Here is a 27062-nt window from a genome sequence, read left to right on the forward strand (position 1 = left end):
AACTATAGGCCAGTTTTTTTCTGCATATACCTGGTAACTTCATTGAACATTTTTATGATTTGTGTATTTTATTTTATTTACTTAGAAAGAGAATGAGAGAGAGAGCAAAACTTGACACACCAGGACCTCAGCCACTAAAACCAAACTCCAGACACTTTCGCCACCTAGTGACCATGAGTGACCTTGCACGTGTCTCACCTTTGTGTGTCTGGCTAGCATGGGACCGGGAGAGTTCAACATAGGTCCTTAGGCTTCACAGACAAGCGTCTTAACCGCTAGGCCATCTCTCCAGTCCTCTTATGATTTATGTTTGTGAGAAATAAGCCGCAGACCCTCAGACCTTTGTGAACCCACAGAGTAACCAACCCTTTACCTACCATTTTTGTGCTGGCATGAGGCCTGAATGAGACCATTCCCAACTCACTAATCCCCCTCCAGCTTTGAAAAGCTGAGTGCACACCTTGTATTCAAGTTATAAGTGGCTCTGGGGCTGATTGATTGCTCCCCCTCACCCAGGAAATGTTTTCCAATGTGTGGTTTGACTTCTATTAGAATACACTTGGCCCTTTGTCAGTCTTTGAATCTTGAAGTTCCTGTGAGTGCTTCTCACAACAATTGCTTCTGGGCTCCATTCTCAACATCACTGCTCTCCTTCATTGGTGTGAATAATGGAAAACCACATTGGTAAGATCATTATTCCTATTTTATTGGCAAATAGGCAAGCAAAATATGCAAGCATAGTACATGCCCTCAAGACTCACATGGTGTGTAGAAAATGTCAGTTAGCAGAATAACCACCTGTGTGGAACTTCAAGCACTCTATCCTAAAATTTCCCTTCCTGTCAGAGTCCTGGGAGGTTTCCTTCATGTATGCAGCAGACCCTATTCCTTATAATAGTAAAGAAGGTTCATGTGTACAGCTTATTTAAGGTTTACATATTTAAAATATTTTTGTTCATTTTTATTTATTTGAGAGTGACAGAGAGAGAGAGAAAGAGGCAGAGAAAGAGAGAGCATGGGCATGCCAGGGCCTCCAGAATTTGCAAACGAACTCCAGATGCGTGTGCCCCTTGTGCATCTGGCTATTGTGGGTCCTGGGAAATCCAGCCTCGAACCAGGGTTCTTAGGCTTCACAGGCAAGCACTTAACCACTAAGCCATCTCTCGAGCCCAAAGGTTTACATTGTAATATTTTACTTTTGATAAAATATATTTATTCATTTATTTGAGAGAGAAAGACAAAGAGAATGGACATGTCAAGACGTCTTGCCACTGAAAATTCCAGATGTATGTCTCTCTCTCTCTCTCTCTCTCTCTCTCTCTCTCTATATATATATATATATATATATATATATATATGCCTTAATAGACTCCTTTTGTTTGTGACTTTCAACTATAATCAGTTAATAATAAAGTATTTATTCTCTGCAAAAAAAAACCACGCCACTTTATTTGTCTAGCTGTACATGGGTACTGGGGAATTGAACCCATGCTGGAAGACTTTGCAAGCAAGTGCCTTTAACTGCTGAGCCATTCCCCCAGCCCTAATGTTTTACTTCTCATTTTAACATCTCATTTTGAAATAATATATACAGCAAAATATTACAAAAGTAATATTCCACATTCTTCTATATTTTATGCAGTTTTGCCATGCATTAATCTCTTACAGAACAACAACTTAATCATCTAAAACAATACATTCACGTAACTGTGAGCTGATTTTTGAATTTCAGCAACTGTCCTACTAATAACCCTTTATTTCGCCTGCATTTAGTTTGATATGAATGGTATGGGGTTTTTTTTCCATGTCAATCCCTCTGCATAGTCTCTCAATCACTGTCATCACATCTATCCTTTTTTTTTAAACAGTATTGGCCAGTTATTTCAAGCCTGCCATTCAATTTTGACTGATGTTTCTTCCTGATTGCACTCATGTTATTAATATATATATGTATACATACTTATGTGTATATATATATATGTGTGTATATATACACACACACACACACACACACACATATATATATAGAGAGAGAGAGAGAGATGCACATGATTCCCTTTTTTTTTGGAGTTGGGTCTCATTCTAATCCAGGCTGACCTGGAATTAACTATGTAGACTCACGGTGGCCTTGAACTCATGGCGACCCTCCTACCTCTGCCTCCTGAGTGCTAGGATTAAAGGTGTGTGCCATCACGCCCGGTTATGATTCACTTTTTTACAACTTCTTCAGTGGGTTACCGGAGAGGTTGAGATACTGACGTCTCATGACTGGTGATATTAACTTTGATTATGTTCTCGTTTATGTCTGCTAGTAAAATTATTACTTCCATTTTCATAACTAATAAGCACTTTGAGATGAGCTATTTTGCCAGTATGTACAATTCATACTTACAATATTTTTCTAAATTTTGGCATCCACTAGTTTCTACTTGAAACAATGAGTAGGCGATGTCTATTGATGTTATTTTCCCTCTCCATCATTCCTTCAGGTCATTAATTTGTACTCTTTTGGGGACTAAAAAGACTTTCTTTTCTCTACTATTTATTGAACAATTTTAATAACATCATAGGCTCTATGAATACACACCATTATGATTACCATTTTATTGCCCAAATGCCCATTCTTGGCAATTGGTTGCAACCTTAAGTTTTGTTCCCCCCCCACCACATGTTCTTTGAGTCTTTCCTAAGTTTTGGGTTCCACAAGATATTCTACATTCTCAATATGGGTTCCCTTAGATCAAGCCCTGAAGCCAGTCATTTCTACATGCATTATTGATTTCCCTCACTGGTGAATATAGCTTTTTGATTTAGGTCTAAGTAGCAAGTGTGCTCATCACTAGTGGGTATAACTACTGCTTGGCCCTGCCCAGAGGTACAAGTGGACACATACACTAGTTTTCACTGGTCCATCTGAATAGCCATGAGATAGATGCGTCTGCTATTGATAGCTCAGAGTTCAGTGCCACATTCAGAGTTCATCCTCAACCTCTTCTTTGCTTTAACGGTGAAGTGAATGGCTCTCATTAGCCATAAACTTTGGATACACGTGAAGCGCTTTCAGTAGTGCTAAATTTTAACCCTGTGAGGAACTGGATTGTCGGCCATATTCTGTGAAACACAAATGTTCTGGCCAGAGGACAATTGCTTGATCTGCTCGTGATTCTGATAGGAAACCGTGACTCTGTGCATTCCAGCCAGCCAAGCACTCGCCCCACGAAGCTCCATCCTTCCTGTTTCAGTTTTAGGAGCAGATTCAAAAGTTCAAACACTGGTAATATTGCTTTATTTCCTTTCCACCACCTCTTTGCTTTGTAATTATTTTTTTTTATTTTTATTTATTTGAGAGCAACAGACAGAGAAAGAGGCAGATAGAGAGAGAGAGAAAGAGAGAGAGAATGGGTGTGCCAGGGCCTCCAACCACTGCAAATGAACTCCAGATGCGTGCACCCTCTTGCGCATCTGGCTAACGTGGGTCCTGGGGAACCGAGCCTCGAACCGGGGTTCTTAGGCTTCACAGGCAAGTGCTTAACCGCTAAGCCATCTCTCCAGCCCTGCTTTGTAATTTTATAAAAAGAGTTACATTGACTTTTTTTTTATTTTGTGTGGATTCCCTGAACACTAGTTCATTTTAATTTTTACAAAGTTTTTAATTATGTAAACATTGAATGCAGTTTTAAAATCTGCATAATTATGCAAAAAAATTAAAGTCCACCCATATAAATGGAATTTCCCACCACCTTTTCTGCCCTGTTCCCATTCTTTCATCTCAGTTTTAGGGGCTCAGCCTGCATAAATAATTAACTTTATAGGTTTGGGGTGTATTCTTCCTGGGTTGTTTTTTGTCTCAGTTAATAAATAAATGAATATTGTCATTCTCTCTTCTTTTTGGTGTTGTTCACTGTACATAATTTTCTTCTCAATTTAGCTTTTATTTCTTACTCAGCCAGGTACCTGAAACTCACTATATCTTCCCATACTTTTTCTCCTGCTGCCTACAACTACATAGTGTGGAGATGCTGTAATGTGGGGGACTGTGCCTTTGCATAGAAACACTGAGCTACTTTACAATTATAAGCATTTCATATAAGCAATAATAATAATTATTATTACAAGCCGAGGGTATAGAACTTCCATATTTGTGAAGGTGTGTCTTCAGTATAAGTTCCTAGCAACAGGATTTCTGGGTCAAAAGCCTGGGTGAGCATGCAGATTTACTGCATAAGTATAGCTGCTCTCCAAAAAATTTGTTTCAGCTTCTGTTTCCAACAAGAACATTTGAGACTAGAACTGATCTCTTTCTATCTCTCTCTCTCTCATCATTTTAGCAGCATGCTATATAGCATTGTAGGGGTAATTAATACTCACTTTTACTCTGCATATAGATCTTGTGTAGCCATTATAGTAACTTTAATGGAAAACCTTGCATGTATAGGGAAAGGGTTTGAAAGAATGAGGAGTTGGAAAAACACTAAAAAAAAAAAAGTAATTGGCTCTGGTTACCAAAGCTGACAATGAAAATGTATAGTCTGATTTTCTTTTATACTGTTGCAAACTAAGCTATTGTAATGAGGCTTTACCATGATAAAATAATAAGTTCTCTTTCCTTTTATGTCCCCAAGACCCTTACTCTTACTATAGTGATTTGACTGAGATATCCCCCCTAAACGTAGGTGTCCTGAATTCTAGGCCCCCAGCTAATGGCAACTTGGGAATTAAACCCACCTGGAGGCAGTGTAATGTTAGGGGAGGATGTATGGGTATTAAAGCCAGCTTCCTTTTGCCAGTGTTTGACGCACTTTCCTCTTGCTGTTGTCCATCTGATGCTGGCCAGGAGGTTATGTCCACCCTCTGCTCAAACCATCATTTTCCCTGCCATCATGGAGCTTCCCCTCGAGTCTGTAAGTCCAAGTAACATGTTTTGTTTTGTTTTGTTTTTCCCACAAGCTGCTCTTGGTCAGGTGTTTTCTGCCAGCAAAGTGAACCTGACTACAACACTTCCCCATATAACAAGAGGCATACAGGATTTGAGTTACCTGATTAAATTTTGGTTTTGGTCAGACTTTCATCTTCAAGCAGAGATCAAGCATTAACCAACATATTTACTAAATCTGCTTGCCCAACACTCAACACAAAACTTCCTCTGAGAAGATTTTGTTAATACTTTATTACAATAAAATCTCACACTTTGGGGACAGGGAGATGGCTCAGTAAGTACAAACACTTGCTGTACAAGCATGAGGACCTGACTCAAGCTCACTATCCTTGGAAAAAAGCCAAGTGTGGTTGCCCATAGCTATAACCCCAATGCCACGGGGACCAGAGATATATAGATCACTGGGGACTCTGGTCAGCCAGTCTAACCAGAAAGTAGGGAGCTCCAGGTTCAGTGAGAGACTGTCTCAAGTAAAAAATATTGGAGATCAATAGAAGACACTCAATGTCTTTCTGTGGCTTCCACACCAGTGTGTACTATACATGTACATTTTCACACACAGATGCATGTAACACACACATTACACACTCGCACACACATACACACAATCACAATGAAAATAAAAATAACAATAATAATGCTTCACATTTCCTGAGTGTTTTACCCATGCCATATAACATCTAAAAAGTATTTCATGCATCCTATTCTTTCTTTATTTTATGTATTTATTTATCTGAGAGAGAGAAAGAGAGAGAGAGAGTGAATGGGCACACCAGGACCTCCAGCCACTGCAAGTGAACTCCAGATGCATGCGCCATCATGTGCATTTGGCTTAAATGGATCCTGGAGAGTTGAACCAGGATCCCTTGGCTTTGCAGGCAAATGCCTTCACTGCTAAGCTGTCTCCAGCCTCACTGTATCCTTTCTAACAAGCACAGGAGGCTGATTTTGTTGTTATTTCTGCTAGAGCCCAAGGAAACAAAGGCTTGGCAAATGCACGTTCCACGCCTGTATTGATAGATCCTGAAGAAAGTTGAGTTGCAGGTAGAACTTGAACTGTGGGCTGTGCCATCTCCTTACACAGGCAGGTTCTCATGTGGTCTGCAGGCAGACCACAGTGACCACGCATCTGGGATGTCATGCTAATATGTCACTTTCAAAGGGCAAAGCAAAGGGGGAGGGTTTAATGTTTCCCAAGTAGACTTTCCGCAAGTTTTCTAAGCTTCTTACCTTTGCACCAACAAAGCTTCACACTACACACACACACACACATTTGTCAAACCCTTGCGACTGTGGGTTACATACAAATATCCCATGGGGGTGGGGGTGGGGGACAGGACTCTGAGAGGTGATTTCCTTTCTGATAGTAGAGGCAAAATAAAAATAATATCTTTGCTCTCCTGTTCTAATCTATGTTTGATGTCAAGTTTGCAGTTCCCAGAATTTTATCACCAGCACAATATATTTCCATAAATCTAAGCATACAATACTGCTCACTCATAAATGTAATGTCAGCTGGAAAGCACATGCACAGGATGCCTGGGTCCAATTTTCCCTCATTTTGTATGTTAGGGGGAAAAAAAAAAAAAAATCAAACACTGCTTTAACTCTTTAAAAAAAAAAAATGACAATATCACATTATTTAAATAAGTGCTACCAAATTGTTATTGAAATTCTGATAGCATTTGCTTCCTGGTAAAAGAAAATTACCTATAATGCATAGTTTAAATAATTACTTTTAAACAAAAGCTTCTTTTCTGTATTGCTTATTTATCTTTTGAGACCAACTCAGCAGGGCTATGCATTTTATTAAAATTGCCTTCAGACTGCTAATGACGCGGCGCCTGCTAGCCAGGCAAAGTGACGGCAGTTTGACTTCCTTTCCTAATATTGGGAGGTAGTCCAGGCATTGAAGAGCCAGGAGTCTGCTGCGCATTTCACTACGTTATCAACACTTTACTTGCTAATGATACCAGTGACAGCATTTCAATATGATGGGTCAGGCTTAATAAAAGAGCTTATAATTGTGTCTGGAGAACCAAAGAAACTCCTTCCTCTCACCCACACCCCCAAATCCCTTTCATCAATGCATCAGCTGGTTTTAAGTTTCACAACGGAATTATCTGGTAGCCTTCAGCTTACTGTTTTGTTTTGTTTCCTTTGTCCCCCTTCTCCACCTCACACCTTGAACAGGGTCCGGCCAGCATCAGCTGGTATCTGCCCGCTCAGCAAACGGCAACAGAGCTGTTGCCTGCGGTGTGACTGTGTGCCACGTACCCAGCAGAAGGTCACACTGATGACTCCCCTGCGGCTTGTATTTTCCCCAGGGAAATCCTAGCCAGGGCTGACTGCTTGCCCAATGTGCTGAGTGCCGCCAACCAATGGTGGTAGGAACCCTCCAGACCTTCCTGATGGAAAGCAGTCAGCAACCGAGCCGAACACCTGTGTCAGCTCCTATTCCTGGGGACACCACAGGCAAGCTCTCAGGAATCGCTCTTCTGACTTGAGCTGCTGCCCAAAAACTTCTCAGTAGCCATGTGACTGTGGTTACACTTGGCAGATTTCTAGAACATCACTGTGTTTAACTACTGTTCAGGAGGATGATATAAATCATTCCTGAGTTTAAAATGGCACAGAAAAAAAAAAAATATGCAACCAGGATAATGAGTTTTTCCTACTAGTCTAAGAGTCTAAGAACTGAGGGGACATTGCCCATCGCATCCTATCAGACCCACCCCAAAACCCCTCAGGAAATGTGGGCCTCACCTGAGATGGATGGCTTGATTCCAAAGATGAAAAGACCTGCAATTCTGCGCGAGCTGTCTTTTCCCACCAACTAGCTGAGAATAACAGGAGAAGTCGAGCCGGTGAAAATTCTGCTCAGAAAAATAAGTTCAGGCAACCGCGATCTCTCGTGCATGCCCCGTCGGAGTCCAGAGGCTCCTGACAGTGTCCCGTCGGTCTTGATCATTTGTCTCCCCGGTGGCAGGAACAACTCAAGTTCATCCAGCTACGTCTCCAACTCCCATGCCAGGTTCTGGGATCTTTGGAAGATAGTATTTCCCTAGTATGTTCACACTGGGGCCACCAATTAAAAGGAAACTCAGAAGCAATTCATCCTCATTGCCTTCCGAAGTAAATGCGTCCAGAAGTGCCACTTCGCTTCGTGATTTGCTTACCTGTGAGTCGTATGGCTTCGGCCTCAATCCTGCACGGTTGAAAGTCATCTCTTGCCGATGTCTGAGGTCATCCAGCTGGGCCCAAGGTGTCCATCTCCCGGTCTGGGGGCTTGTGCGTCACCAGGTGTGACTGCCTCAAGCCTGGCTCTTCTGTTTGCCTCTCGTGGTCTCCTCTGGTCCTTCCCCTATCCCCTCCAATTGCCATCAACCTCACTGTTCATGTCACATCGCTTCACCCGAGGCACAACCCCACTCTTCACCCCATTTTCCAAAAGCAGATAAAATTTTCAATAAAATATAATGTTTACTTTTGAAAATATTTTTATTTATTCATTTTTTTTTTTTATTTGAGAGAGAAAGAGGCAGACAGAGTGAGAACAAGAATGAGAGGGAGAATGGGTGCGCCAGGGCCTCCAGCCACTGCACAGGAACTCCAGACGCACGGGCCACCTTGTGCCTCTGGCTTAACGTGGGTCCTCGGGAATCAAACCGAGGTCCTTTGGCTTTGCAGGCGAACGTCTTAACCGCTAAGGCATCTCTCCAGCCCTGAAGACACTGTTTGAACATGTGATCTGTGTGTTGCTTCTGCCCCACTAAAATCGCAGTAGCTCTAGGCCAGAGTTCTGTCGCACGTAGAGCAGCGGTCAAACTCCGGAGAGCTCTTTTCCAGGCTCCCTATGCGGGACACACGCAGTCCACAGTCTCACCTCATGCTTGTCTGGCCCTCCGTCTATTCTTTGTGCCATTTCCTTGACACTCCAAGAACAATCTCCACGCCCACTCTTCCCTCTGGCAATGTTTCTCTTTTCTTTGTATCAAAATGCTCCCTCTCTCATTCCAACCACATCCCTGCTTCATTCCCGCCTTATCACAGAGTCCTCCCCTAGGCAGCAGATCTGAAATGGCTTCCTATTGTTCTTTATTTGCCTTGCTTCTATATATACATATACATATACATATACATATACATATACATATACATATACATATACATATACATATACATATACATATATATATGTATGTATATATAATTAGTTTTTTCTTCCACCACTGTTAAACTGCCAGGAGAGTAGAAATTGCCTGATAAGGATGAATGAATAGCCACTGGGATTTTTGTTGTTGTTGTTGTTGTTTAAGGTAGGATCATACTGTAGCTTAGGCTGACCTGGAACTCACTGTGGAGTCTCAGGGTGGCCTCGAACTCATGGTGATTCTCCTACCTCTGCCTCCCCAGTGCTGGGATTAAAGGCGTGCGCCACCACGCCTGGCTTTTATTGACATTTGTATTTGTAGGGGTCATGATGTTCTTGTTCTGCTGTGATGAGAAACCAAGATGCTTTTGCTAGTGTTGTTTCTTTAGAGAAGTTTCTTAAGTTAAAAAAGAGTGGTAGCCTGGTGTGGTAGTGCACGCCTTTAATCCCAGCACTCGGGAGGCAGAGGTGGGAGGATTGCCGTGAGTTCGAGGCCACCCTGAGACTACAGAGTGAATCCCAGGTCAGCCTGGGCTAGAGTGAGACCCGACCTCAAACAACCAAACACACACACAAAAAAAGTCAATAAAATTCAAAGTGGAATATCAGTGTTAATTGCATCCCTTATAAATTTAAGAAGTGGTGAAGAGGCGGAGTGTGACCGTGGTCCTGTGTGTCAGGAAAGATGTGTGCATAGAACAGTTTATGTCCTGCCATGCTAAGAAGCAGGTTTAGCTCCGCAGTGTGCCCTTCCAGCGACATGGCATGGACAAGTCCTGCTTGTGAGCTCGGAGGCAGACACTGAGGATCCTCCTAGCTCTCTGCACGAGGTAGTCTCACCCTTCTTGACTTTGCTTCCAGACTTGAACACCTCAGATAACATCTGCACTGAGTGGGATGCCACTGTTTCTATCCCGGCTTCTTAAACCAGGGAACGTTAACAAGGTTCCTGACGGCAAAGTCACCGAGCACGAATTCAGAATCAGACCCAGGTGTCTCTGGCAGCACTGGCACGGACGAGGCCTTGGTCCCGAACACACAACCTGCGCGCTTGGCACCCTGCAATGCCAAGGGCCACTGCCTGGCATGACTCAGCCCAGATTTTAGACTGTCATACGCTACGAATTACAGTATTTTTACTGTTCAGAATTTAATTTTTTTTTTCATAGAAACATAATGGCTTGATGACAAAAACTAAAGACTTCTATATTTTCCTACCATTGGTCATGGAAGTATCAAATTGGCATATCTTTGGATTACGTTAGGATATTTGATTTTTAAAATTGCTGTTTGAATTGCTGAACTGAATTTCATAAAAATCATTGAATGGATTTTTGTCTTGTGATCTGAAAAGAATTTCTGACAATTTTTTAACGTATTTCTGCCATTTTGTAATACATATTTATGTAAATTGGCATTCTCCACATTGACAATTAATATTGCTTTTAATGTTTTAGTCAGTGATTATATATATATATGTGTGTGTGTGTGTGTGTGTATATATATATATATATATATATATATATACACACATATACACACACACACACACACACACACACCTGGAAATGCTTAGTATTAGAAAACTCTTCATGAAAAATGTCACTCCAAAAGTGGTTCTCAACTCCGCAAAGAATCAGGGCAGATATACTTACAAGACAAGTGCTTGGATGGACATATTATTATTATTATTATTATTATTATTATTTTGTGTAGAACTCTTACTTAATTTAGCTGAGAGCCTTTTGGAGTGCACGCACTGCATCAAGACAGTGCCCAGATTATCTTTTAACTGGAAGGCGACATCTTTTCACAGCTCAGGCCAATAAACGTCTGTGTAATTTCCAGAGCAAAAGACAGAAAACAACCAAATCCCTGTCAGCGTTTCTGTACATCTTTCGTTCCTCCTTGAGTAACCATTTCACCTGAAGAGGACTAATCAGACAGGAGGGCGAAGGCATTGATCTTTTTGTGTGATGATGAAAACTGTGGGTGTGGAGAAACCGACCTCACTGCAGGGCAGCTGACAGAAGTGGGGACAGAGAGAGGAGGGACACCAGAGGTCACAGAGAGGGATGATCCCCCAGTCCTCTTTGGATAGATGAGCGATTACAGCAAAACTTATGGTCACAGTTGAAGAACCAGATGATAAACATAAAACCACAAGCCCCATTCCCAACAAGCCTCGGGACAGAGGCCAGCCTGGCTGAATGTATGAGGATGCCCATCAACAGCAGAGCATCCACTATGACTTCCGTTTTGAAAACTCGACTGTTGTTAACATTCCAGTTATCTGAAAACTTGCCCCTTCCAATGAACCTTCATTTTACTTGCGACAGTCAACAGCCAGTAGATGAAATTGTTACTGGCAGACATACTGACTTTCTATGTTTTTCTTTAATATTTTTACTTTTTAAATATTTTTATTTTTATATATTTATTTGAGAGAGAGTGACAGAAATAGGCAGGGAACAGAAAGATAGAAGAAGCCATTCTACATGCAGTTCAATGGGAGAAAGAGAAAACACCAGTGAAGATACTCAATATTTATATTTGGTCATCCAGACCAAATGAGCCAACCAGTGCAATAGTGGCACGTCTATCATGGTGGAAACCAACTGCCTGCTAATTGGATTGGAGGCCCACTCCATGAGAGGGAATATACCCCTGATACTGAGAACTTAAAACAGGGGTAGTCGTGAGCCCTAGGGGTTTAACATCTGCTGCTATCTGGCTAAAAGTATATACTATACTTATCAAACTGCCCAGTAAGCACTTCTCTTAATGTTCACACCCTTATATAATGATACTCTCACTTTTGGTAGAGAATCTTCTCTTTTCAGATGGCAGTGACCTTGAAAAGACATCATGGTGCTGGAAAGAAGTGACAGGAGTGGTCAGCACTGCAATATCTCTAGCACATCTTCCAAGGCTTAGGGTCTAATGTGGAAGAGGTGGCGGAAAGAATGTAAGAGCCAAAGGAAGGGCAGGACTCCTTACAACGTGCTCCCTCCAGACACAAAATGGCCTGGATATCCATGACCTCACAGTGCCTGACACTACCTACACAAGACCATCATAATAGGAGGAAAAGATCATGACATCAAAATAAGAGAGACTGATTGAGATGGGGAGGAGATATGATGGAGAATGGAGTTTCAAAGGGGAAAGTGGGGGAAGGCAGGGTATTACCATGGGATAATTTTATAATCATGGAAGTTGTTAATAAATAAATAGAAAGAAATAAGCAGGTTGAGAGAGAAAGAGAGAGAAGGGGCATGCCAGAGCCTCCAGCCACTGCAAATGAACTCCAGATACATGTGCCCCCTTGTGCATCTGGCTTACATGGGTCCTGGGGAGTCGAACCTGCATCCTTTGGCTTTGCAGGCAAGTGCCTTAACCACAAAGCCATCTCTCCAGCCCCATGCTGACTTTTAAGAGGGTTCAGAGCTTGTAGGGTATACCTAAAAGCAAAGTATGTGGCCAAGAAGACAACACTGAACTGCACGATCCAAGAGTCCTTTCACCCCAATTATGCAATAATCATACATATCTCAAGGATGGGGGTTCTTGGAAATTCATCAAAGTGTCTTTTCATATTTAATACGAGGATTAATCAAAGTCTTAGGAAGTTACCTCTCACATCGTATGGCATTAAACAGCCCTTCTTCTGAGAAAACTTTCTTTAATTCTCATACTCAAATTCTAAAAATCAGATACCTGAATGCTGGACTTCAGGTATATTTTAGTCGTGATCAGAAAACCCAGTGAGCATGTGCAAGAATAAGCAAATGGCAAGAGATGTGAGAGCTTCAGGATTGATGGAAAAACAATGATCAGCAAATGACAATGTGGATGTCCTGACCTGGTGAGTCTTCCTGTCCAATCTCCAGCGCTCCTGAGGTCCTTGGTATGAGCTCTTTCTGCCAAAGCTTAACAAGAATAGAAATATGTGAAGTGAGTAAGTAGGGATAATTTTAACATACTTGGGTAAAAAATAAACTTTATAAAAGGATATCAAACAAGATAGTTTTACCACAAAATTTTAAAATAAATATTAAGATATCTCACTGTAGCAACTTCTTTCAAGACCATATTAATAGCCAATGTTGAAATCACTGGGCAATGTCATATAGTGGCTGAGCAACGTATAATCAATGAACAAAGTACCAAACGAAATTTTGTTAATAACATCTCAACACATAGGAACAGTTGAAGCGTGAAGTTGTTAGTTTGAAGTCATAAAAGATAAGGTAGTTAAACACTTTATATTATCAGCTGAGTCATGTGTCCATATATGCATGTACATGCATGCACACACATTTGTGGATATGTTAATGGTGGTCCTGGGATTGGTTTCATTGAGATAGATAATAATCAATACTTTATTATCTATGATACTTAAAACATATCTATAATACAACATTATCATCACTATGGTACTCTGGAGGAAACTTTCTTTTTAAAAAATATTTTATTTTTATTTATTCATTTGACAGAGAAAGAGGGAGAGAAATTGAGAGACAGAGAGAATGGGTGTGCCAGGCCCTCCAGCCACTGCAAACAAACTCCAGACACTTGTGCCCCCTTGCGCATCTGGCTAATGTGGGTCCTTGGGAATCGAACCTGGGTCCCTTGGCTTTACAGGCAAATGCCTTAACCACTAAGCCATCCTGGCAGCCCTGAAGGAAACTTTCTAATTATTAGAATGTATTAGATGCATATCTACTAGCATATGGCAAAGCATGGCTCTGTACGTTTGCAGGAAACGAAGTATGAGAAAGCCTGTCTGAGCCACGTTGGATGTTTTCTTCTATTAAAAACTATAACATGGCTTGAAAGATGACTTTGCAGTTAAGGCACTTGTCTGCAAAGCCGGAGGACCCAGGTTCAACTCCCAGAACCCATGTAAGCCAGACGTACAAGGGAGCGCACACGTCTATAGTTCACTGGCAGTGACTGGAGGCCCTGGCATGCCCGTTCTCTCTCTTGCTCTCTCTCTCTACCTGCATATTTCTGTATCTCTCTCTCAAAATAATAAGTAAAAATATAATATTAAAAAATATATAAACAAAAACAATAACCAAAAGAGCAAAGCAAAAGCGTCCACGCCCTTGTTCTCAGTAGTTACTTGAGTCCAGCCACACTGCAATGCCACAAAGACAGAATTTAGTCATTGGACCCATGGGGACAACATAATGTTGCATGACTTTGGAAGGTTAGTCTCCTAAAGGCTTATTTTTTTTCCAGAGTATAATGTAGTTTGATAAACCTGCCATGAATCCAAACACACAAGATGTTTTCAGTATATTTAACTATTTTATCACTATCTACTTGCAAATGTATAGTACTTATTATAAAAGTATGCTTACAGTTACTTTCTACTTTTTTTAAAAGCTTGGAAACCCAGACAGCTAAATCCTATGATACCAAGATATACAAAAATGTATTGATGATATTTGGAATCATACAACAGACTTGCTGATGTTGAACCAGTGAAAATTAAAAACATTTTTGCACTCGGATGGTTTTATATTTTCAAGGAGATTACATGTTTTGTATTTTCTTTAAAATTTTTTTATGTTCATTTTTTATTTATTTGAGAGTGACAGAGAAAGAGGCAGAAAGAGAGAGAGAGAGAGAGAGAGAGAGAGAGAGAGAGAGAATGGGCACACCAGGGCTTCCAGGCACTGCAAAGGAACTCCAGACATGTGTGCCCCTTTGTGCATCTGGCTAACGTGGGTCCTGGAGAATCAAGCCTTGAAATGGGGTCCTTAGGCTTCACAGGCAAGCACTTAATTGTTAAGCCATCTCTCCAGCTCATGTTTTGTATTTTTAAAATAATACTTGGAAATGATTCTTTTAGGTTAATGGGATGCTAGAATACCAATTTATCATACTAGACTCAGATTTAGAGGTTACTCAGATTGGTCATTAATATAACTTTTGAATATTAATTTTATAAAACTTTACATTATAAAATGCTTCAGTAATTTTAATTGACATCTGGAGTCCCTAAATTCTTTCAAAGTACATCAAATATTAAAAGTACCTATCCATTATGTCTGTGTGATTTTTATCCCAGGGGTGAAAGATTGACCTAGACATAAAATAATTTAATGCCTTTTTAATAATAAAGATATAGGCACCGTCATATAATCATAGATTCTGAGAAGGCCTAGACAAAAATCAAACACTTGACAGAAACTGACTGAGGCCTTTTGGATCCCACAGTGAATACCAGTGACTCCACTAAAAAGAGCCCTCAATGGAATGGGGGCAGGAGAGAAGGCATATAAGAGTCTAATCTATTAAAAAATTAAATTTAATTTAAAAATCCAACACCATTTCTTAAGGCAAACACTTTATAGAACATAAAGAAGGGACCTTCCTCATCTGAGTATGAACACTTATGAAATATCTATGTACTTAACTGATTGCTTTTTGCTTAGGTTGGGAGCAAGACACAGATGCCTGTTCATTCCATCTTCACCGAATATTGTACTACAAGCTACACTCAGATTCCTCAGACAAGGGGGGGAAAAAGCCAAAATGGTTTCTATATTGGAAGAAAAAAAGATTTTTTTTTCTTTTTTAGAAAATGTTACCAAATTCAATAAAATCTCTCAAGACCAAATGGCTGAGTTCTCTGTGCATTAAGATACTTGACAGACCTACAAACAAATTTCCATATACAAGCAATGAACATTCTGGAAATAAAATGCACGACACAATCTACTTTATATTAGCGTGGAAAAGAAGACAGTATTAGGTATAAACGTAATGCTGAGAGTTGAAACTCGTTTTAAAAAAAGAGAGAGAAAGAAAGGAAGGAGGGAAGGAAGAAGAAAAGAAAGGAAGAAAACTACAAGGTAAGAACTAGGGATGTAGCTCAGTGATACAAATGCCTGCTCTAGGCTCATCCCCACCACTGAAAAACAAATAAAACCTCATCTTTGCCCTTAGATTCTAGAACAAAATCTTCAAATACTCCTCAACCACCTTAAATTCTTCAAGTGATACTCAAGTCTCTTATTTTATTTTATTTGTTTATTTATTTTAAAAACAAAGTTGCTATTTGGATTATTTAATTTATTTATTTGAGAGAGAGAGAGAGGCAGATAGAGAGAGGGAGAATGAATGCACCAGTGCCTCCAGCTGCTGCAAATGAGCTCCAGACTCATGCACCCCCTTGTGCATCTGGCTTATGTGGGTCCTGGGGAATTGAATCAGGGACCTTTGGCTTTGCAAGCAAGTGCCCAAAACTCAAGTCTTTTAATGCCGAGGGTGTGGCACAGGAATGGAGGACAATAAAGTCGAGACCAAAGACATGGATTTTCCAGAGCTCACACCTCTAAAATTTTCGTAATTAAGCCAATCAAATAATTACCAATATAATAATCTTAGTTTGTTCCCTTAAAATTCTGAGTAGTGGGGCTGGAGAGATGGCTTAGCGGTTAAGCGCTTGCCTGTGAAGCCTAAGGACCCCGGTTCGAGGCTCGGTTCCCCAGGTCCCACGTTAGCCAGATGCACAAGGGGGCGCACGCGTCTGGAGTTCGTTTGCAGAGGCTGGAGGCCCTGGCGCGCCCATTCTCTCTCTCTCCCTCTATCTGTCTTTCTCTCTGTGTCTGTCGCTCTCAAATAAAAAATTTTAAAAAAAAATTCTGAGTAGTGGAGTTAAAGTTTACCTTTATGGAAGAGAATATTTTTTTTTATTGTTGGGATCATTCTTTAATGTAGTGAATAAACATGCATATTTCCTCTATTAAGAATTTGTGAATTCTAAGACTGGGAGTTTAGCTCACTTGTTAGAGTTCATTGTGTGCACAGGGTCTTGGGACTGAGCCACAGCAGCACAAAACCCACCAACCCAGCACTCAGAAATGGGGAAGTAGAGGCACGAGGGTCAGGTGTTCAAGGTCATACTTGACTACATAGCAACTTGGAGATCAACCTGGGATACAAGAGAGAAAGAAAGAAAGAAAGGAGGGAGGGAGGGAGGGAGGGAAGGAGGGAGGAAGGAAGGAAGGAAGGAAGGAAGGAAGGAAGGAAGGAAGGAAGGAAGGAAGGAAGGAAGGAAGGAAGGGAGGGAGGGACTGAGGGAGGAAGGAAGGGGAGGGGAGGGGAGGGGAAGGGGAAGGGAAGGTTAAGAAAGGAAGAATGAAAGGAAAGAAAAGAGAAAAAGGAAAGGAGAGGAGAGTAAAGAAAAGAAGAGAAAAGAAAGAAGAAAAGAAGGGAAAGAGGGAAGAAATGAATTTGTTAATTTTATTTAATGCAGCAGTAACATTCTTGTGTAATGACCAAAAAGCTACTTAGATCTCTGTGCCCTCACACACTCAGGGGGCAATATGAAGATACTGGTCTTATTACTGGCCAGTGGAATGAATCTGCTCATGAAGATTAAGTTAGTCGCTGCCCCTTTACCTTGCCTACCAGCCTGAGTTCATCGACCACCTCTCTACTTTGCCATGCTGCAGCAAGGATGTCTTTGTGGAATTCATTTAAGTTTCAGTTGTTCGAAATGGAGAGAGGGGGGAACAGCTTCAGGAAGGGGCCATGTTTCCATTCATAAGAGAAGATGGAATTGTTAAGTGGAGTCCTGACCAATCGGGGAGCCTCATCATGTGGGCCACTCAGAAGGTTAGAAAAGGAAAAGCACACAATTATGCCTCCTTGGAGCAGTCTCAATTAACCCTTCAAGGAATCCTGTGGAACTAACCTCTCATTTCACAGAGCCTATAAATATGAAGTCATTAAACAGACAGAAGCATTGAATTAGCGATCTTGTCAAATTAGCACAAGGTGTTATGGAAATTACCCACAGTAAAAGGGATGGTGAGATAGTGTCCCTCTTGTGTGTCTAGTAGATGTTGGGAATAGTTCTAAAATACAGAATATTTTGACCATATAATGCTGCCCTCTTACCCACGTTCATAAGCAGAGGATTCCCTTACCCCAACTATTTCAATCCCTTCCGCCTTTGATTCTTGATATAGATAGAATTTACCATCTCTAAAACTAGCTTGTTTATGATTTTGCCTATTTTATCTGTTTCTTTTTCTTCTTTTAAATTTTTATTTATTTATTTGAGAGAGAGAGAGAGAATGGGCATACCAGGGCCTCTAGAGGCCGCAAATAAACTCCAGACATAAGCACCACCTTGTACATCTGGCTTATGTGGGTCCTAGGAATCGAGCCTGGGCCCTTTGGCTTTGCGGGAAAGCACCTTAGCCATTGAGCCATCTCTCCAGCCCTATCTGTTTCTTTACACCAATCGCCTAATTTGAATAGATTCAATAATGCAAAGCTGACTGGATACATGATATTGAGAGGACGTGTAATTTCGCCTCTTGCCTAAGTGTCTCTTGGCAAGTCTCATAGCTTTATTTTTATTTTTATTTATTTATTTGACAGCGACAGACAGAGAAAGAGGCAGATAGAGAGAAGGAGAGAGAATGGGCGCTCCAGGGCCTCCAGCCACTGCAAAGGAACTCCAGACGCGTGCACCCCTTGTGCATCTGGCTAACGTGGGTCCTGGGGAGTTGAGCCTCGAACTGGAGTCGTTAGGCTTCACAGGCAAGTGCTTAACCGCTAGGCCATCTCTCCAGCCCATCTTGTAGCTTTTGAGCTCGTAAAGCTGCCTGCCTTCTGAGCATTCGTACCTAAGGTGGCTGTGAACTCGCTCCGTTCATTGGCTTGTTGAGAATGGACTTCCTCACCAGCTGCTGTGCCAAGCTAAGTGTTCACAGCAGGGCACAAAACACAACAAAAGCTCTCATGAAATGTTCAGCTTGCTGTGTGGAGAAGGACGTGACGACAACACCAAGAGATGACGTGCAAGCTACTGGCGTGAAGTTTGCAGGGGCGGGGTGGGGCGGGGTGGATAAAATAGCCGTAGACGGTGACGTCAGAGGATGACCCGCAGTTCTGAGCAGGGCTCGCCGCGATGGAGATGCTGAAGAAAGCACCTGTCAGCAGAGGGAGCGGCAGCGGGACAGGAGCTAAGGTCAGACAAGCGAGGGGAAGGCACAGTGAAAAGCCTCATCGGCCGGTATAAGGATCTGTGGTTTGCTCTCAGCAAACTCAGAAGTCACTATAAGAGCTTAGAGGCCAGAAATCACGTGGCTTGGGTGCTAATAAACTTCACTGCTTGCCAGCGGGGCAGCTGTTGCCACTTGAGAGTGGTGGCAACTCTCTTTAGACCATCAGGAATGTAGCGTGTCATTTAGGATCTCTGACCTGAGCCTACGAAATTCCCGTGGTAATCTCCAGGTCTCTTGATAGCGATAGATGCCTCAATTTATTTCAAGAACTATGATAAGAACAAACTTGAGGTGAGCGAAAGCACTTGTTTTTGCTCCCTGGAGTCAGGGTAGAAATGATGTGTGCATTTCATCTATCAATCAATCTATCAGCATTCATATAAAGGTGCTTTTGTTTGATTTTGTGCTTCTCTTTTTTTTTTTTTTTCAGAAAGAATATACCACTGTATTAGACAGGACTGTGAGCAAAGTGCTTAAGTGATTCATTAGTGTTTGGAATGAGCAAATGGTGGGGTTGAGATGTATTAAAATTTGGAGAACAGATGTGGGATGCGACAGACTGAATGAAGACAGCATGCATTCACTCAAGTCTCATGAAGAAGTTGAATGTCAAAGCTCATCAATACTTTGTTCAAGAATTTGGTGAAATGAGGCCACACCTACCAGTTCTGAACTGAAGGGCTGGGGAGGAGAGGTGATGGGGGAAAAGAAGCAAATGGATAAGCATCCATGAATAATTGAGTATTGATTACTAATCACAAGCAACTATTCATTCTAAGCAATTAGATTATGGAACAGTCATCTTGTTTTTTTTTTTTTTTTTTTTTGGTTTTTTGAGGTAGGGTCTCACCCTAGCCCAGGCTGACCTGGAATTCACTATGGAGTCTCAGGGTGGCCTAGAGCTCACGGCGATCCTCCTACCTCTGCCTCCCGAGTGCTGGGATTAAAGGCGTACGCCACCACGCCCGGCTTCATTTTTTTTTCTTTAAATAAATCCTGAAGGACGGAATGCGTGGAATTCAATGTACAAGGGTGCAAGGCGGTAGGCTTTTAACATTGTAGACAGTGAGTGGACATCCCACAGTGAATTCAGATTGAGGCTTGGCTAAACAGCAGGTGACACCACGGTCCTATTCCTTGTGACCACGAAACATCACCACTCACAACCCTGCAGAGTCAGCTGGCCAGTATGTCAACCTCCGCTAACCCTGGGGGTTGTAATCTCAGGATTTGGAAGAAAAAGCACATGGATGGTATTCAGTCACCCTTTGCTGGGTAGAGTTGAGTCAGTCCATGTCCAGGAGTGATCCGAGACAGCACAGGGCACGTCGGCGTGCGCAGTGTCATAGCTGATAGGACGTCTCCTCCCCACACCCACCACCACCTGTTGTACCATTGGAACCGCTCGCCTTTCCCAAAGAAGTCACAGCACTCCTGGAGGCGATGCCCAGTCAGTAAAGTGCTTGCCTTGCAAAAGCATATGGACTTAAGTTGTCCCCTCAGAACCCTTATGAAAAAAAAAAAAAAAAAACACAAGGCAAGCGTGGTAATATGAGATTGTCATCCTCACCCGGGGAATAGTAGAAATAGGTGCATCCCTAGGGCTTGGTAGCTGTAGCAGACAGATTCAAGTTCGCTGAGATGAACTTCCAGACCAGGCGCGGTTATGGAGGAAAGGGATATTTATTGACGCTTACAGATCCAGGGGAAGTTCCATAAATGGCAGGAGAAGCTGGCCTGCCTTCACAGGACCAAGCAGAGAGAGAGAGAAGCACAGGCCAAAAAGCCACACAGCACACTTCAGGAACTCCCTGCTAGGCACACTTTGCAGATCTTTAGATTGAAATCTTAAATCCACCACCTCACCTTAAGATCCACCCAGTGAAACTGCCTCCATCCAGGTAGCTGCAGGTGCAAACTACAAAGTAATAAAACACTGAATATATTGGGAGCCATGTATTTAAACCATCACATTCCACCCCTGGCCCCCAATAGATTTATAGCCATTACACATTAGCAATAGTACTCATTTCAATTTTAAGGTTCCCCACACTCTGGACCAATTAAGATACTAAGTCCTGTTAAATCAAACAAGTTAAATACTTCCGGCATATAAAGCACAGAGTAAACATTTTCAACTGGTATAAGGCATAGAAGGAAAGACTAAAACAATGCAAACTCAACCACTATCACACAACATCCCACTTCTGCAGTTCAAGTTCAATATAACCAGAAACAGTCTCCTGATTTTCCAATTCCACCTCTCCAGCTGGGCAGAATAGCCAGGGAACACTTCCATCCTAGGCCAACAGTGGGAGCCCTTGCATAGTCCTGGTATACCCAAAATATCTTTAGATCTTCATGCAAACCACAGCCCATCTTCCAAAGGCTCTTCAGCCTATCAGGGCATCAGGCTCTGCCTCAAGCTGCATCTCTGCAGTGGGTCCTGTGCAATTCACGACCACTCCTCACATTTTTCATGTTTCTGAATCCAGTACCAGGTGTGCAAGACACAGCCATATTCTTAATTCAGAGAAGAAATAAATCCTAACCTTGAAAAGCACGTCCTTCTCCAATCAACTCTTTCCAAAAGAGTTTGCATTTCTATGATAGTCTTTCCTCAGGCATAGTTTTCATTGTTTTAATATAAAAGAGTTGGACCAACTTTCTTAAGATTGCTAATGTATTTGACTTTAGCAGGTTCAGTAACCTAAGATCAGTCTCAGTATCTCTAATTTTAACTTGTTTGAGGTTTTCAAGATTAAAAATCTTAAATCTCTCAGTCCAATATCTTTAACCAAGCACATTAGTCCATAAAAAATTTAACCGACCATGATCAAACTCTCTGGGTCTGGGCAGCAGAACGCAGCCAACTCTTGTGCCAGTAGCCCAGTTCCAACAAAGTTCTCTGCAGTCTTTCCTTCCCCTTAGAATGTTCATAAGCCAAACCTCGAAGTTTAGTATGGCTTGCACTTAGCATTCTCAAACTCACATCAGAATAGTCCATAAAACTTGGCGTACCACTCCAGAAGGCATCTTCAGTTGCAAACACCAGGTCCATGCCCATTCCTCCAAAACAAAGTTCCAAAAGAGCAACATCCACATGGTCAGTTTCATCTCAGCCCACTCCTGGTACCAAGTTCTGTAGCAGACAGATTCAAGTTCGCTGAGATGAACTTCCAGACCAGGTGCGGTTATGGAGGAAGGGGTAGTTATTGATGCTTACAGATCCGGGGGAAGTTTCATAAATGTCAGAAGAAGCTGGCCTGCCTTCACAGGACCAAACACAGAGAGAGAGAAAGAGAGAAGCACAAGCCAAAAGCCACACAGCACAGCACACTCCAGGAACTCCAGGTGGCACACTTTGCGTATCTTTAGATTGAAATCTCAAACCCACCACCTCACCTTAAGATCCACCCAGTGAAACCGCCTCCAGCCAGGTGGCTGCAGATGAAAACTACAAAGTAATAAAACACTGAATATATTGGGAGCCATCTATTCAAACCACCACAGAGGCCCACTCGTCTAGCCTACTTGGTGAGTCTTGTCTCAAAAAAGGCAGACCGTGGGCTGGAGAGATGGCGTAGCGGTTAAGCGCTTGCCTGTGAAGCCTAAGGACCCCGGTTCGAGGCTCGGTTCCCCAGGACCCACGTTAGCCAGATGCACAAGGGGGCGCACGCGTCTGGAGTTCGTTTGCAGAGGCTGGAAGCCCTGGCGCGCCCATTCTCTCTCTCTCTCCCTCTATCTGTCTTTCTCTCTGTGTCTGTCGCTCTCAAATAAATAAATAAAAATTAAGGAAAAAAAAAAAAAAGGCAGACGGTGCCACCAAAGAGAATGGCACCTGTGGTGGTTGGAATACAAAATGTCCTCAGAGCTTCATGTGCTTGTTACTAAGCTTCTGCATTAGTACCAGGTCACTGGAGACTTTGGAAGGTGGTAGCTTGCTGTAGGAGCTGTGTTTCTGGGGGTATGATCTTGGGAGTGGGTACTCTATCTAGCCTATTGGATGTTCAGAGCTAGCTCACCCAGCTCCTCTCTCTCTCTCTCTCTCTCTCTCTCTCTCTCTCTCTCTCGTATGCACTTTGCTTCCCTTAGGAAATGGTTTCATGGGCTGGAGAGATGGCTTAGCAGTTAACACACTTGCCTGCAAAGACAAAGGACTCAGGTTCAATTCCCCAGGACCCACATAAGCCAGGTGCACAAGGTGGTGCATGTATCTGGAGTTCATTTGCAACAGCTGATGGCCCTGGTGTGCCCATTCTCCCTGTCTCTCTCTCTCTCCTTCAAATAAAATAAAATAAATTTTAAAAGAAAAAAGAAAATGGTTTCCTTCCCCAGGCTGGCTTGGCTTATTGTCAGAGAGCGTCTGTGTGGACCCTGAGTGCCGTGGTGTGGCTGGTGGTTGGAGTTCCTCAGTGGGCTGCACCACCAATTGCCAGCTAACAACAGAATGTAGGTTTATGCAAAGGTGGTCCCTTGAACCACAGTGGGCAGGACCAAGATAAAGAAGGATCCGTGGTAGACAGATGTCCCGCTGGCTTCCCATTGTTGCTGCACTGAAAGGACATAGCGTGTCATAATGAATTACCATTAATGTGAGCCGGCAGTACCGTTAGATTGACTCTGGCAAGGCAGCGTGACAAACAGTGCGGGCAAGATCATCTAATGAGGGGACAGGGCTGCCTGGGTCCTGTCGCTTCACTCAATTAGAGGCCAGAGCTTTTAAAGCTGCTCTGAACAAGTGAAGCAATTCTCATTACTTAGAGCTAAGTCTCCATTTAGAATGTTCCAGAAGCTCAGAGGGTTTTTTTTTTTCCCCCCTTTCCTTTTTACAAATATAATTTATCTACAGAGTCTTTGAATGGTAATAAGCTATTTTAAAGCCAATCACATTATTCCTTATTTTTGCTTAAGTAATATTGAAATATATTTTTTTAAAAGTTCAAATGATAGGAATTTACTCTAGGAAATGAAATGGAAATAAGATAGCAAATGATTAAGGAGTGTGTGTGTGTGTGTGTGTGTGTGTGTGTGTGTGTGTGTGTCAGTGAGTATATGCATGCTATGCACTATATGTCTCTCTGTGCCAGAATTACAGTTGGTAAGATTCATTTCATCAGCCAACATTATCAGGAGAATTGCATATTTATTCTATAGATCCACGTTTTTAAAGAATCCAGATCTTGCCTACTTTGGATGGATACACTTATATTTTGTAGCTTTTGATGTAAGGAACTGGTGTTTCTACATAATAATAATAATTATTATTATTTTATTTTATTTCACTATGATACTTTCTGAGTGAAAGTTTAATATTGTCATTGACTTACACAGAGGTTCTTTTCGCTTAAGAAGTTTCCTGGGGTCACTGGCACTCACTGTTCACTCCCCTTCTAGTCATGGGTGAGCTTCCTATCTACTCTCTTTCTAATTTTCACATGACTTGCCCTGTGTGAAATGCTTTGAGACCTTTCCTATTTAATTCAGAAGGTGATTGAGTAAAGGGAATTAGCAAGATTTTAGACACACAGTAGGTGTCAATAGTATTAGTTAGATAAACACCAGTTCTCCACAGACAGACAATGGGAACATCATGCCTGCCCATAGGAACCCTGCATTTCCTGCCCTCTCTCAGGACCAAAAGCTGAATGCATGACTCTGCACTTGCCACACTCATCACCAAACCTCCCTCCCTAGTCATTGCGTAAAGAAACTTTATACAAGGCAGATTTCAAATGACACATATCATCACATCTTCATTTTATACAAACACTCTAAGAACCACAGCAGTTGGTCTTCTGTAGTGGAAGATAGAAGAAGAAGGAATAAAAAAGCTTTACTAAATTCTTTAATAACTCAATAATTAAATAGTCAAATATCCATTTTTGTGGCTATTTTTCCTTTTGACCATTTTTTATTTAAGAAATAATTTTAGTAACTACTAGATCTCTGTCTTTAAAATGTGTTGTTTTTTTTTAATTTAAGAAAGATAAAGAGGCAGAGAGAAAGAGAGAGACTGAGAGAGAGAATAGGCACACAAAAGTCTTCAGCCACTGCAAAAGAATTCCGGATGTATGCATCACTGTGTGCATCTGGTTTATGTGGGTCCTGGGGAATCAAACCAAGGTCATTTGGATTTGCAGGCAAGCACCTTAACCACTAAGCAATCTCTTCTGCCCCTTCCCTGTCTTTTTAAAGGATTTACTGCAAAAGCATATTCATTCCCAGGGAACTGGGTTGAATAAAAGTAGAAAACAGGAAAATATTGACATTGTTGCTGTAGTAAATTAAAAAAGTAAAAAAAAAAAAAAAAAAAAAAAAGCAGAAGAAAAACAATACACAATACAGATCATTAGGAAGCAAGTAATGTTCTCTACAATGTGTTGTGTTTAATAATTCTAACAACTCAGAAACAGGAAGGTAATTTGAGCAGAGTCTGTTCAATTTTTTTTCTCCTCCCAAGAGAATACTATGAGAGCAAAACTGAAACATTTTCTTTATCCTCCCCTTTCTCCTAATAAGTGAGTAAGATAAGGCAGGGGAAGCCCCTAGCAGCAGTAGAGGCTGTAGGGTAAAAAAGGAATTGTCCCTGGCACTATCAGGAATTGAAGGGATGCGAAATGAAGGACTAAAGTAAGCCGTTTCCAGTAATAAATACAACACAATATTCAGACTCCTTTCTTGCCTCTCACTGGTGAGAACTGTTCTGGAAGACCATCAGAATTGATCGTTAACTGGATGACCATCCATTCCAGTACCCAACAGATGTTTCATTTTTGTTGGTTTAACTTCACTATTTTTTTTTAAATCTAGATCTGATTTGCAAGGTTCAAACATCAACACATACAAAAGTGACTCCAGGGTTGCTTCCGTCCAGTTTTCTCTATTTATGCCCATCCACAAGTTAGAAAATATTTTCACTAATTCTTCACAATTTTAGTTTATCTTTCCTCTACTTCCTTTTGTAAAGTAACCAACTATTTGCGTTTATTCTTATTTGCACACAACATAGGGCACGTTCTCCTTATTTTCTTTACAACTGTATAGTCCTTTCAAAATCTAGATCCTCTTTGCAAGGTTCAAACTTCAAGACAGATTCAGAAGTAGCTCTGGGGGAAGGGTTGCTTCCATTCACTTTCTTCTATTTACCCCCTGACCCACCCACAAATTAGAAATATATTCACCAATTCTTCACAATTTAAGCTTCTCTTTCCCACACTTCCTTTTGTAAAGTAGTCCTTGGGCTGGCTTGAATGTAAATGTATGCCCCGTATAGTTTGAGGTAATTTTAATTAAGATTCAGCTTCCTATTTAAGTCTCCAGTAGGCAGAGCCATGCTGAAAGAGGTGTGTCACTGGGCGTGGATCCCGAGTTCAGCCCTTGCAGGTACTTAGAGAGCCAGCTCGCGCTCTCACAATTAGTTCTTGCTCTCCACCGTGTGATGGGGTGAGCCCGTTTCTTCCACCATGAGGAAGCTTCCCTTGGAATCTGTAAGCCTGAAATGAACCCTTCTCTTCCCACAAGCTGCGTCTGGTCAGATGTATGCCCCAGCAACTAGAAGGTATGACACAGCCCTTCACTGTAAGAACACATTTAATTTTCAGCAAGCTTTTTGTATGTAAGAACTTAGGTAATTTTTAATATTTTGTTATTATAAACGTTGCTACATCTAAAAAAACATATATACCTTTTTTTGGTCTGTTCCTTAAAATTCGTGGGAGAAGATTTGCTGAGAAATTAACCAAGAGCCCCATGCATACAATACAAGCATAGTACCACTGAGCTGAATCCCCCCAGCCCTATATAAGAATTGTGAAAGTTCATCGTACGGTTCTCAGAAAATCACTGATGCATAAGAGAGTGCCCTGCTCTACTTGAGCTACTGACAGCCTTCTCAGAATCTTGAGCATGGAGAAGAGGAGGAATGGGA

General features: G+C 41.7%; 1 protein-coding gene across 1 annotated transcript in view; it reads right to left on the reverse strand.

The window, feature by feature from the left end:
• Sox5 (SRY-box transcription factor 5) overlaps positions 1-27062 on the reverse strand; it is an 896761-nt gene that overhangs the window by 706971 nt on the left and 162728 nt on the right. Inside the window, exon 3 of the mRNA XM_045139445.1 lies at positions 12955-13021. The gene's annotated coding sequence lies outside the window, so the exon portion shown is untranslated. The remainder of the gene's footprint in view (positions 1-12954; positions 13022-27062) is intronic.

The sequence above is a fragment of the Jaculus jaculus genome, chromosome 22 (genome assembly GCF_020740685.1).
Source record: "Jaculus jaculus isolate mJacJac1 chromosome 22, mJacJac1.mat.Y.cur, whole genome shotgun sequence".
NCBI classification, from domain to species: Eukaryota; Metazoa; Chordata; class Mammalia; order Rodentia; family Dipodidae; genus Jaculus; species Jaculus jaculus.